Source organism: Rhinatrema bivittatum, chromosome 11 (genome assembly GCF_901001135.1).
Source record: "Rhinatrema bivittatum chromosome 11, aRhiBiv1.1, whole genome shotgun sequence".
NCBI lineage: Eukaryota > Metazoa > Chordata > Amphibia > Gymnophiona > Rhinatrematidae > Rhinatrema > Rhinatrema bivittatum.
In genome coordinates, this window is record NC_042625.1 from 34674521 (window position 1) to 34689057 (window position 14537).

At 51.9% G+C, this 14537-nt stretch overlaps 1 protein-coding gene across 10 annotated transcripts in view; it reads right to left on the reverse strand.

The window, feature by feature from the left end:
• Positions 1-14537, reverse strand: part of PITPNM2 (phosphatidylinositol transfer protein membrane associated 2) — a 316237-nt gene that overhangs the window by 114770 nt on the left and 186930 nt on the right. The gene's annotated exons all lie outside the window — the stretch shown is intronic.

Below are 14537 nucleotides of genomic sequence, written 5' to 3' on the forward strand. Positions count from 1 at the left end.
TGCTCAATTTATGAGTGTCCATTTTATCCCGCACAATATGCATGCACAATATTCACTGCCCTGAGCGTGTATATTGTGGGTATATATTGTGCACCCCGAATTTTTATTTTAATTTAATTTTTTTTTTAATGTCAAGACTTTTTTCATGCTGCTGCTTTCTGTGGTTCTTCCTTAGTATCACTATGATATTGAGTAGGAGGAACCACTGGAAAGCAATGCGACAGTTTTTCAGTTGAGCCCTTGACGCGTGGGAAGACTTTACACCTACTCCAGGGCAGGCGTAAAATTTGAAGGGTTTAAAAAAAAAAAAAAAGTGCGCCTTGGGCGCACAGGGATTTTTTGCATCGCAGGGTAATAGCTACATGGAATTTACATGTGATGAGCGTTATTAGTTACACGCGTTTTGGATGCACTGATCCCCCTTGATTGCATCGGGAGGGTACGGACACAAGTTCACAACGCGCATCCAAGCGCTCGTTAACCAGTGCGCTAGGCTCAGCACAAGATATTGCATTGGCCCGAAAGCCACTTAAATGAGGAAAACACTAAAAATAAGTCTTCCAGGCATGCAAACCCGATCTTCACCCCTCCCCCCCCACTAGAAAAGCTGATGGGGGGGGGCATAATACCCAAATCCCCTCCAAGCCCCCCAAATATTTTTTTTGAAGTTGCAGGCCTCCCCACCCCCACATGGCTTACTCTACTGGCGCTGCTGTCAATGCAACACTGAACGCCACCAGGAGCAGTAGGATTGTACTGCACTTCTGGCAGCTAGGGCGGGGGAAGGTTCCTTGGGCTGATAGGCCCACAATTCTTAAAAATAAAATCTTTTTGAATGCTTGGGTGAGGGGGGATTTTGGCACTATGCCACACATCAATTTTAGTTTTTTTAGTGGGGGTGGGGATTAAGCCTGCTGGCCACCTAGCTCAGGAAGGTAATGGACCAGGGGCTGCAGCACCCAGATCCAGGGCCTGAGGAAGGGAAGCTGGCTGCCCCTGCCTCCAATCCTGGGGCCAGAGCGATCCAGGGGATGGATGCGGCCAAGACCACTAAGGGTTAAAAAGGGGACAATTAAAAAAAAAGTCATATACTGGATTAAATGAAACCCCGCTTCCTTCCTTTCCTAGTCCATGTGTCAGAACTGGCATATAGGGCAGAATTTTCAAGAAGATTTATGCACATAAAAGCTGGCTGTGTGCACGTAAATGAGCTTTTGAAAGATGGCCTGGGGGAGGGGATTTGCACACATGCAGAAGCGATGCCATGCTTACTTTTTACTCGCACTACAGACGACCCAGAGAGAGCAGGAAAAACATCTGCAAGCACGCTTTCGTGTTCAAAACCCACTCATGAACTGCTACGAACATACTCCGCGCACGCCCGCTAACTCCAAAAACAACTTGTGCCCGCAAGCCTCTGCGTCCGATCTGCACACGGACTTTAGCCCTTAAGCCTGTTGCTATAAAATGACCCCCCTGTCTTCACAGAAAGGATCCCCAAAAGAGGGACGCAGGGAAGAATACCTGGTGAAAGTGAGGGAGATGAAGGAAGAAATCACGAAAGCAAAAGGTCAAGCGGAGGAAAGGATTGCCAGAGAGGTAAAGCGAGATGACAAAAAACCATTTTTCAGATACATCAGAGAAAGAAGGGAGGCCAGAAGTGGTATACTGAAACTGAAAGTTGACAAGGAGTCATGTGGGGAGAAAGAGGAAGAAAAAAGGCAGAAATATTACACAAATACTTCAGTTTGGTGTTCACTAAAGAAGTCCCCAGAGAAGGACCGTCTCCGATTGACAAGACCACGGATGAGAGGGGAATAGATGCGACCCTGTTTTCAGAAGGGAATGTATGGGAAGAGCTTGGAACCCTGAACAAGGCACATCCCAGGATACTGAGGGAACTCAGAGAGGTGCTGGCGGGTCCGTTCAATAGATCCCTGGAAATCGGAGTGGTGCCGTGAGATTGGAAAACGGCCATTGTGGTCCCGCTTCACAAAAGGGAAGGCTGGAAACTACAGGCCGGTTAGCCACACCTCAGTTAATGGAGACTCTGCTGAAGGAGAGGATATCTACAATCTGCTGGCTTGCTGGACTGGAGGCAGCACGGATTCACCAGAGAATGAAATTGATTTTTTTGACTGGGTGTCAAGGAAGGGTGCTCAATGTGATTGACATGGATTTTAGCAAAGCTTTCAATTCAGTCCTGCATAGGAGGCTTGTGAATAAAATGAGAAGCTCTGATATGGGCACAAAGACAGTGGTGTGGATTACTGACAGGAGACCGTGTAATGGTAAGAGGAACCCGCTCTGATGAGAGAAAAAGCATCAAGTGGAGGGCCACAGGGATCGGTTTTGGAACTGGTTCTGTTCAGTATCTTTGTGAGCGACCTTGCGGAGGGGTTAGAAGAAACAGTTTGCCTTTTTGTGGATGATACTGAGATCTGCAACAGTGGACATGCCTGAAGGAGAATGAAAAGTGATTTAAGAAAACTTGAATTGTTGCGATTCAATGCCAAGAAGTGCAGTCCTGCACCTGGGGTGTGGAAATCCAAGAGAGCTGTATTTGATGGGGGGCGAAAGACTGTCATTCACGGACCAGGAGAGGGACCTTGGGATGATTGAATGCAGCAAAGCATTGTAATAAGGCAGTAGCTAAAGTCAGGATGATGCTAGGCTGCATAGAGAGAGGAATAACCAACAGGAAAAGGGAAGTAATAATGCCCTTGTACAGATCCTTGATGAGGCCTTACAGTGTTCAATTCTGGAGCCCATATTTCAAAAAGGATAGAGATAGGATGGAAACGGTTCAGAGGAAGGCAACCAAAATGGTGTTGAGTGGTTTCAGAAGACCACAAGGAGAAGCTGAAGGATCTAAATATGTACTTCCTGGAGGAGGGGAGATATGATACAGACTCAGCTATCAGACAAGTCCTAATGATGCACAAACTTCAAACCTTTTCCATTGCAAAGGAAACAATAGAACTAGGGGTCACGACCGCAAACTGCAGGGGAAATGACTCAGAACCAATACCAGGAAATGTTTCTTCATGGATAGGTTGGTAGATGCCTGGAATGTCCTTCCAGAAGAGGTGGTGAAGACAGGAACAGATAATGAATTCCAAAGGGCATGGGATAAACATTGTGGATCCCTAAAAACCTAAGGAAAGGTTTGCTACAACATTTCTGCATGGAGGTAACCTGCACAAAGCGGAAGTTACTACCTTTAACAGAGCACATGAAGGCAGTTACTACCATAAGCAAATTTTGGGCAGAGTGGATGGAGCATTTGGTCTTTATCTGCCGCCATTACTACGTATGATGTTATGTTACAGAAGAGATAGACTTTAGGCCTGATTCCATAGAAACAGAATGGGGGGGGGGGGGGAAAGCACATCATGAATCAGGCCTCATGTGTTCGTCTTACGCCAGTGCTGGTGACTGTTTTGGAAATGGAAGCTTATCTGCGGAAAAGGCATGGCAAGCGGGACAAGCGACGTCCATATAAGGTGTGTCACACCGCTGACACCAGCAGAGTGCAACCCAATGACGGCTCTGCCAGTTATGTTAAGAGCCCAATGCCAATCCTTCCTGACTGGGAGGAAGGCTCCTTCTCTGGACAAAAAAAAACTTAGAAATTTTGTATTTTCATCTTCCTAAAAGCTCTCTAGATACAAAGCATGTCAAATGGGAGATTAAGACAAGGGAAAATGACAACAGGGGAAAAACCCCCCCAAAAAACAAACAACCTATATGGCCAATCTAGCCTCTCCATTCACATCCCCTATCCAGTTTTAGGAGCATTCACCTACTGCTACGTACACACAGTAAAACGTTCGCTGATCTCTCTGGGTCAGACTTGGCATCCCATACCTTGATGCCATTCAGACTCCGCTCTGGCCATGTGACTGTTATGTAACAAAACAATTAGATAAAGTTTCTTCTCTGCCTTTGCAGCTTATGGACAGGCTGTGTCATTTTAAACAAGGGGGTGGGGGAGAATGTGCCACACCCACCCATACACCTACAGTATATGCATTAGAAAAAAAAAAAGCCGATATCTTTTGTTCTGTCAAATACATACTGTATAACTGCATGCGATGGCTCCTTTCATTACAGCAGTGACATGAAAGGTAATTATTCCTGTTCTGCTTGGTTTGAAATCTGGGAGCGAAATTCTTCAGCATCTAATTTTACCTTCTTGATTGTCATGTGTAAAGGCCACCGTGACCCTGTGCAGAGGCAGCTAATTACAACTTGTGTGCTGCTCCCCAGCCCCTTCCTAAGCCACTCTCTCTCTGGATGCTGCGTGATTGGCACGGCAGAGAGGAACCACACAGCAATGACGTCAATCTACTCGCAGAAGGCTCTCCAAAAATAACATCGTTCCCTGGTACACGGAGGGTGATGGGGATGCCGCTCGCTGCCATGGGTTCTATGCAGGCGCAGATTAAGCTGTCTCAACGGACTACAAATCTAAAAAAGCCTTAATAAATTCAGCAGCGTGGAGGCTTTTCTGCCTTGTCTGACAAAGGCAGAACTGCCAGCTTGGGCCTTTCCTGCTCTCTCTCTCTCTCTCGGCCGGGCTTACAATAATGTGCTAGAGTACAGAAAGTCATCCCAAACTGCGGACACGATCCTTAAAACGCAGCAACGTCCTGCATACCGAGCTGGCTAAAACAAGAGCCATCTCACCAAGCGGCACACCTAAAGCGAAGGGAAGCCCAAAAGCACCTCGGAGAGCAAGGAACTCGCGTGCACAATTAAGCCACATTTTTAAAAAAACGTGCGCTGCTTCTTTTGGGGGAGCTCTACCTTTTTAAAACACCTGCTGCAACTTAAACAAGACGGGTGCGATTGCTCCGAGACACCTAGGACCTTGCGGTTAAGCGCCTATGATTTAACTAGGGATTTCCAGTTACAGCTTCATGCAAACTGAGCACGAAGTCCGAGCCATGTTCTCCTAGCCTAGGCGATCATCACAGAGCGAGCCACCGCAGATGTCTGGGGCCGGGAGGGGAATCTTTCTGCTTTCACTGGACAGCGGCTGCAAGCGTGGAAGCAGAAATATGAACTTGTAAACATGGAAGCCACATGGCTCGCCATGTATTATTATTTTTTTTTGTCTTTTACACATACTAACTTGCATGAGCACAGAAATTCTTTGAAATCAAAGGACGACCACAATGTACAAAAGAAAAAGGAGATGAGAGATCGAGGTAGCACTTTAAAAAGGAAAATTAGTTTCTTACCTGATAATTTTCGTTCCTGTAGTACCAAGGATCAGTCCAGGACACCTGGGTTGTGACTCCGCACCAGTAGATGGAGACAGACTAAAACTTGTGGGCGGAGCCATATATGCCCCTGTGCCAGTCACAGCCCCTCAGTCTTACGGAATGTCAAAGTAGAACACAACCAGAGAAGTAAACAAAACTAGATACCGCTAACTAACGGGGAAAGAAATACCCCTTCTGGAAACGGACTCTCCAACCGAGAGAGCGAACAAGCGGAACAGAGCAAAGCACAACACAGAGCGGACTCTCCATTACTTCAGCGCAGCACTGCGGGCGGGATCCTGGACTGATCCTTGGTACTACAGGAACGAAAATTATCAGGTAAGAAACTAATTTTCCTTTCCCTGTACGTACCAGGATCAGTCCAGGACACCTGGGATGTACCAGAGCAACCTACTGAGGGTGGGAAGCAGAGAGTCCCGCTCGGAGTACCCTCTCTCCAAAACCCCCGGAATCGGTAGCCCGGACATCTAGCCGGTAATGCCGGATAAAAGTATGCAACGACTTCCAGGTGGCCGCCCTACAAATCTCTTGAGGCGACACCTGAGAAGCTTCCGCCCAAGACGCTGCTTGAGATCGAGTCGAGTGAGCCCGCAGCCCCACGGGAAGAGGTTTTCCCCGCACCAAGTACGCCGCACCAATGGCCTCCTTGAGCCAACGAGCGATCGTTGTGCGGGACGCTGCAGCTCCTTTCTTTGGTCCAGAGAACAGGACAAACAGATGATCTGTGACCCGAAACGGATTAGTGACCTCCAGATATCGGAGGAGGGATCTCCGCACGTCAAGCCTCCGTAACTCCCTCTCTTCGGTAGCAGAGGAGTCTCCGCACGCAAAAGCGGGCAACTCCACCGATTGATTCACGTGAAAAGACGAGACCACTTTCGGAAGAAAGGAAGGAACCGTCCGTAAGGAAACCCCCGAATCGGAGATACGCAAGAAAGGTTCCCTACAGGACAGGGCCTGTAACTCGGAAACACGCCGTGCCGAGGCAATCGCCACCAAGAATGCCGTTTTTAAAGTGAGATCCTTAAGAGTCGCGCGTTTCAAGGGCTCAAACGGCGCCGTGCATAGAGCGGAGAGAACCCAGTTGAGGTTCCAAGCCGGACAAGGAAGACGTAACGGGGGGCGAAGGTGCTTAGCACCCCGAAGGAAACGAGCAATATCCGGGTGAAGCGCCAGGGAGTTACCTCGCAAACACCCCAGCGCCGCCACTTGGACCCGTAGGGAACTGCACGCCAGACCTTTGGCCAGACCCGCCTGAAGGAACGCTAGAACCTCAGCGACAGAAGCCGAAGTGGGGTCCACCCCTCGCTGCACGCACCAGTCCTCAAAGACGACCCAGACACGGACGTAAGCCAAAGACGTCGACTGCTTCCTGGAACGCAGTAGCGTGGCCACCACCGCATCTGAATAACCTTTTCTCTTCAGTCGATTCCTCTCAAAAGCCATGCCGCGAGACAGAAGTGATCCGCATCCTCCAAACAGACGGGGCCCTGATGGAGTAGGGCCGCCATTCCCTGGAACCGAAGGGGTGCCGCTACTGCCAGTTGTACGAGGTCTGCGAACCACGGCCGGCGAGGCCACTCCGGTGCCACCAAGATCACGTTGGCCGGATGCAACTCTATGCGCCGTAGAATCTTGCCGATCATCGGCCACGGGGGAAACACATAGAGCAGCACATCCGTCGGCCAGGGAAGCACCAACGCATCGACGCCTTCTGCCCCCCGCTCTCGTCGTCGACTGTAAAATCGCGGGGCCTTCGCGTTGTGCCACGTGGCCATCAGATCCATGTGGGGCACCCCCCACGTTTCGCAAATGAGAAGAAACGCTTCGTCCCCCAGCTCCCACTCTCCGGGATCCAGACGATGACGGCTGAGATAGTCCGCCTGCACGTTGTCGACTCCCGCAATGTGAGACGCTGCGAGGTTGCTGAGATGTAGCTCCGACCAGGCCATCAAGCGCTGAGCTTCTTCTGCCACCTGGGGGCTCCGGGTCCCCCCCTGCCGGTTGATGTATGCCACGGTGGTCGCATTGTCCGACAACACTCGGACTGCCTTTCCCCGCAGCAAAGGTAGAAAAGCCTGCAGGGCCAGACGGACCGCTCTGGTCTCTAGGCGATTGATAGACCACTGGGCTTGCGACACTGACCATAGGCCTTGAACTGAGCTCCCTAGACAGACCGCTCCCCAACCGGAGAGGCTGGCATCCGTGGTCACCACTGTCCAACTGGGCACCAGGAGAGAGATTCCGGCGGAAAGATGACTGGGGTCCAGCCACCAACGCAGGCTGTACCTCGCGTGTCCCGCTAGAGGAAGCGGTAAGTGGAAATCCTCCGAGACCGGCTTCCAGCGGGAAAGCAAGGATGACTGTAAGGGTCGCAGATGAGCGAACGCCCATGGCACCAGCGCCAGCGTGGAAGCCATAGACCCTAGGACCGTAAGGTAGTCGCAGACCCGCGGTTGGCGGAGAGACAACAAGCGGTGTACCTGAGTTTGCAATTTGACCATCCGTTCGAGGGACAGAAACACCTTGCCCTGCTTCGTGTCGAAAAGAGCTCCCAGATATTCCAAGGTCTGCGTGGGTGTCAGATGACTCTTGCTGAAGTTGACCACCCATCCCAGGGACTGCAACAGATGGAGGACCCTGGCCACCGCCATCCGACACTGACCCTCGGACTTCGCCCGAATCAACCAATCGTCCAGGTATGGATGGACCAGGAGACCTTCTCGGCGCAGTTGCGCCGCCACCACGACCATCACCTTCGTGAAAGTACGAGGGGCCGTTGCGAGCCCAAAGGGGAGCGCCCGAAACTGGTAATGCCGACCCAGAATGCAGAATCTGAGGAAGCGTTGGAACGACGGCTGGATGCCTATGTGAAGATACGCCTCCGTGAGGTCCAGGGAGGCCAGGAATTCGCCTGGCCGGACCGCAGCGATGACTGACCGGATCGTCTCCATTTTGAAGCGAGGAACGCGAAGGCATCGGTTCACCCCCTTGAGATCCAGAATTGGTCGGGACGTGCCGTCCTTCTTTGGAACGATGAAGTAAATGGAGTAACGGCCCGTTCCTCGTTGGCTGACCGGAACGGGGGAGATAGCTCCCAAGTCCTCTAGGCGGCGGATGGTGTCTAGCACCGCCGCCTTCTTCTCGGGAGCCTTGCAGGGTGAGACCAGGAACTTGTCCACTGGAATGCGAGCAAAATCTAATGCGTAGCCGTGTCTTATCACGGTGAGGACCCACTGGTCCGACGTTATTCCGGCCCATCTCTCGAAAAACGACAGCAACCGCGCCCCGACGTTGGGAACGGCGTGCTGAGGCTGCGGCGGGAGAAGGGCCGACCCCCTTTCATTGTGAAGATTTGGGCGCCGTGATGGCCAGGGCACCCCCTGGTCTACCAAAGTGCCTCCCACGAAAGGACTGCTGCTGCTGCTGCTGCCACTGTGGGGTACGGGAGGAGGAAGACCGGAACGAGTGCCCCGACGACCTTTGAGGCCGCGCCCTCCTGGGCCCACGAAAGCGGGACCTGGCTGAAAAGGAAGGCCGCGACCTGGATCTATCTTCGGGCAACCTGAAAGCCCTATTTTCCCCCAGGGAAGCCATCAAGTCATCTAATTCCTTGCCGAACAGCAATTTACCCTTGAATGGCAGCGCCCCGAGGTGAGCCTTAGAAGAGCCATCCGCCGCCCAGTTGCGTAGCCACAGGAGGCGGCGCGCCGAGACAGACGCCACCAGGGATCTAGACGAAGTGCGCAGCAGATCGTGGAGTGCATCTGCGCCATATGCTATTACCGCTTCCAACTTATCCGCTTGCGCTGCCTCGTCTGCCGAAAGATCCGCATTGGCTTGAAGGACCTGAGCCCAGCGTAAGCCAGCTCTCAAAGCGAAATTCGTACACATGGCGGCCCGAATTCCTAGCGCTGAAACCTCAAAAATCTTCTTGAGCTGTACTTCCAGCTTCCTGTCCTGAAGGTCCCGAAGGGCTGTCGCACCCGTAACCGGGATAGTAGATCTCTTCGTAACCGCCGAAACCGCCGAATCCACCTTGGGAAACTTGAGAAGGTCCAGCGCATCCTCCGGGAGCGGGTAAAGTTTGTCCATGGCCTTGCTGACCTTCAACCCTAACTCCGGAGTGTCCCATTCCCTGAACATGATGTCTGTTGAAGAAAAATGGAACGGAAAAGCAACTGCTGGTCCCGTGAGGCCTAACAGGACCGGATCCATGTTCGCTTCCTGACGAACCACCGCCGGAGGAGGGTTTATTCCCAGTTCTTGGATAATGGCTGGAATTAAAGGTGGCAATTCATCCCTACGGAAGAGCCTGACCACTTTGGGATCGTCTCCTTCAACTGCCTGTGAGCCTTTTGCTACGCCGGACGTAGCGGAGCCGTCCGCTCCCACATCGTTGGGTTCCTTCTGGGTCTCCTCAGGGGAATCAGCGTCCTCCTCGGGGGAAGAATCGGTGTCCGCCTCCTGTGGGACGCCACGTGGAGGCCGCTTCCCCCGCGAGGCGCCCTGGGGCCCCTCCGCGACCCCCGAAGGCTTCCTGGACCTCTTCTGCGGTGGAGCTCTGCGAGCCTCACTCCGGCCGCGCTTGCTTTTTTTTATATTTCAGGACCTTGCGCAACAAAAGCGCAAGGTCCTCCGAAAGGGAGCTCGAGTCCGAGGAAAAATCAGCGGGACTCCCCGGGGACCCTGTGTCCCCCGAGGGACCCCCTCCGACCGCGATCCGCTGCGGGGAAAGCGCGGGAGGCAAGGCCGAAGGCCCTGCCGTTTCCCGCGCCATTTCGCGGCCCGTGGCCAAAATGGCCGCCACTCCCGCGCTAAGCGGGAAAAGCTCTTGGGGCTTTTCTGCAGCGCCCCCCCCGCGCGAAGGCGATCGCGCGGGCCGAAAACGAGCCCCCCGAGGCGCCCCAGACGTCCCCTCTCCGCCCGGGATGCAGGCCGCGCACAGACTGTCGCGCGAAAGACGCGCGCGCGCCGAGCCACAGGCCCGGCAGACGGAGCCGCGAGGCATGCCGGCGAAGAGGCGCGAAAACGGGGCAGCAGGAGCGACGAAAAATAAAGAAAAAAATTCGAACGGCCTCCCCCAGTCGGCGGCGCCCCCCCTGCGAGCGGCGACGCGAAGCAAGAGAGAGCCGGCACAAAATAAAAAACAAACCTTTTTTTTTTTTTTTTTTTTTAACAAAAAAGCCTGTCGCTGTCCACGGTCCTGGAGCCCTAATCCAGCAGGGGTGAGTGAACCGGGCTCCCCGGTGTCACCCCTGACGCTGCTACTAGGCCAGCTGGGTCCTCGACCCTAGCAGCGGCCTCAACCAGGGGGGGGTGGTCCCCTCAGAACCTCACAACCCCCCTGGGAGGCAGGGCGAAGGGACCTAAGTGACAATTTAGAAAAAATTTCCCAAATAGAAAACACCGTAGCCTAAACTGGCCTAACGAAATCAAAAGAACCGACCCTGACGGAGTACCAGAACCAGGGCAGGCAGGGCTGTGACCGGACCTGCACCATCTACTGGAGACAGAGTAAGACTGAGGGGCTGTGACTGGCACAGGGGCATATATGGCTCCGCCCACAAGTTTTAGTCTGTCTCCATCTACTGGTGCGGAGTCACAACCCAGGTGTCCTGGACTGATCCTGGTACGTACAGGGAAACAGGATTTAACAGGTAAACAAAGGAGATGAATGCCCAGCAATGCAAAGCCAACAAAGGTCAATATTCAAAGCTATTTAGCCAGATAACTGACAAGTTATGCAGCTAAACAGCAAGTTTTAAACATCTCCCTCCAGCTAACTTTTATTCTGATTAAGTCGTTAGTTAATGATTTCAATAAGAAAGGGGCATGTTGGAGGTGTTCCAGGGTTAGCTGAATAAGTTACGCAGCCATCCCCAAGAGCAGCTCTAAAGTTATCTTCAAAGGAGAAGAAAACCGTTAAGTAGCAGGGGCCTGGTTAACAAAAAGTTGGCGTGTGGGCCTGATGGCCTAAATCCTTGCCCCCTCCCCCCCAAACACTGCAAACAAGGTGCTTGCCGGCCCAAGAGCCCTACCCCCCAAACTCCTGCAAGTTAAAAATCTTAGCTGTTGGCACCACCTTCCCGGCGCTGAATAGTCTCATAAAAAGGCAGTCCCAGCCCCTTCCTCTCCCCTGCACACTCTACCCGTAGCTGGGAACCGCGATCTCTTCAGCCTGGATGACAGGAGAAGCGACTGCGACCCAGGCCCGGTGCTGCCCGTGTTGCTAGGGGAGTTACGCTGGAAGCGTAAGTTCCCACTGCAGGCTACGCTTCCAGCGTAACTCCCTAGCAACAAGGGAAGCCAGAGCCGTAGCCAGGCAATTTGGCACCCATGGCCAAGTAAAAGAGTGCACCCTCACTCCGTATACAACACATCACATCATGAGCTGAGAGACTCTTGCACTTTTCTTTTATTTAAAACATAACAGTGGCACAATTAAAGACCTTTACAGTTGGAACAAAAAGTTGCATCTTTCTGAATAGGGGTTCTGGTATTTGCTGTGAATTTGAATTTCTTTTTTTACCCTAGAGGTACACAAGACATTTAATAATCTTGAAAAGGGGTACAGTACTCATGCAAGGCTGAGAACCACTGCCCTAGACCACAGTACACCCTCCTATTGGGAGCTGCAGTTCGGAAAACAAAAAAATAAACTTGCAATAATCATAAAATATCTAAAAATTCATCAGCAGAAAAATAAAATACCATCTTTATTCCAAAAAATTTTACAAAAAAAAAAAGAAAGAAAATAGCAATTGCACCAACATTTCTCTATCCTGTCACTAGGCTCTATGATCTGATTAAATATGTGGACCAAGACAAGAACCTGGAAATTGTTCATTATTTTCCTCTCTTTAACCTCTAATCTTATTATACTGTTATCACTTAAATAATTTCTCACAAGTATTTCTTTTATTTTAAACACTTTGCATAAATTACTTTGGCAATGCACGAACAAATTGTCATGCAACTTACATTTCCTAAATCATCTCAGGTCATAACCTCTGTCCCCAGGAGTCTCTGTCTCTCAATGCGCCTCCTTCCCCCATGGTGGACAAGTACAAGCTTAGTGGGGAGGATGAAGGTGGAGACACGGGTATGGGGGATGATAGTCTCAGCTCTCATAACCCCCCCCCCCCCCCCCCTCCCAACAGTAGTCCTGCTTCCATCCACAGCTGCCTCACACTCACCTCTCCCAGATCCTCATCCTTCCAGAATCTCCCCTCTCAAATCTCACACATCCCTCCAGACCTCATCCTCCCAGAATCCTCACACTCAGCCCCCAGACCCTCGCCACTGACTAAAACCCCCAGACCCCCATCATCCAAGAAACCTCACACTGAACTCCCAGACACCTACCCTCTCAGAATTCCCTTCCCAGAATCCTCATCCCCCCAAGACCTCGGCAACCCAGAATCCTCTCACCCCTTCCAGCCAGCCCCCCCCACCCTCCCAGAATCCCCCCTCTCAGAATCCTCACATCCCCCAGACCTCTCCATCCCACAGCCTCACACTCACTCCCCCCCCACCCTGTCAGAATTCTCAGACACAGTCCCCATCCTTCATTCTCCCAGAACCTCACACTCAACCCCCCCGCCCAGACTCACACCTCCCAGAATACTCACACTCACCCCCCTCCAGACCCTCCCCCTCCCCCAAGATTCTGGTGAAGCTCCGATCCCACTTCTCTCCATCAACTTCACACGTCAGCAATATACTGCTATAGGCAGACACAACAGTGCTGAAATGAGCCCTGAAATCAGCTACCTTATCTCCACTCTACTTTCAATCAGGCTGATACAGTACAGTGCGCTCCGGTGCACTGTTAACCCGTGTTTGGACGCGCTAGCTTTACCCCTTATTCAGTAAGGGGTAACAGCGGTCGAAAACACGCGTCCAACCTCCCCGAAACTAATAGCACCCGAAACATGCAAATGCATGTTGATGACCCTATTAGTTATTCCCATGCGATTCAGTAAGTAAAATGTGCAGCCAAGCCGCACATTTTACTTTCAGAAATTAGCGCCTACCCAAAGGTAGGCGCTAATTTCTGCCGGCACTGGGAAAGTGCACAGAAAAGCAATAAAAACTGCTTTTCTGTACACCCTCCGACTTAATATCCTGGCGATATTAAGTCGGAGGTTTCAAAAGTTAAAAATAATTTTAAATTTAAAAAAAAAAAAATTTTAAAAATCGGCCCGCGGCTTGAAAACTGGACGCTCAATTTTGCCGGCTTCCAGTTTCCGAACCCAAGGCTGTCAGTGGGTTTGAGAACAGACGATGGCAAAATTGTGCGTCGGCTGTCAAACTTGCTGACAGTCACCGCTTCTGTCGAAAAAAAGGTGCTAGAGACGCACTAGTGTCCCTAGCGCCTCTTTTTACCATGGGCCCTCATTTGCATGTGGGCCGATACTAAATCATGTGCACAGGAGAGTGGCCTGTGCATGTGCCGGGAGAGCAGGCGCTCTCCCGCGACTTTTACTGTATCGGCCCGAAAGTCTGTCCTTCCTTCCCTGACACCGATGCTCCCTACACACCAGCTATGATTAATCTGCTTCCGCCGAATCCTCCTGCCTCCGCGCAGACCCGCATGCTCCATTTTTAGGTGCAAGAAGTCCCGGCCCCTGCCGCTGCTTCCCACCTCTGCGCAGGCTCTTCCTCCCAGCAACGCACCTCGGGTCACAGGCCTGGTAACAGTGCTGCTAGGGTGCGGCTGCAGAACCCGCTCAGCCCAGGATAATGTCCCCCCTCCCCCTCCAGAGACAGCTCTGGGAATGGGAACGCAAGGAAGAGCAGGTTTTTCTCCTCCCTGGGAAGCGGCGGCTGGAATCGGGAAGGGCAGGCAGCCTGGCCGCATTGTGAGGGAATGGCAGTGCCCTTTACTGAGTGGTGCCTAGGGCCGAGGCCACATCATCCATGGGCTAGCTACGGCTCTGCTAGGCGCCCCGGGCCTGGGTGGCAAGTAAGCTTCCACCACCAACCGGGGCTGAAGGTGTCACAGCTCCCAGATTCCGGCTGGGGTGGGGAGGACGGGAGAGGTTGGGGACATCCAAAGCCTGATAACTTTACACATAACCAGCAAAAAGACAGCCAGTTAGGTGAAAAGTTATTCAGATAAAGGTAGCGGGATAACTTTAAAAATCGGGGATATTGAATGGGATGGTTATCCCGCTGGATAACTCAGCCAGCTAAATTTAGCTGAATAATGTATGCATTCCACAGTATCTGAATATT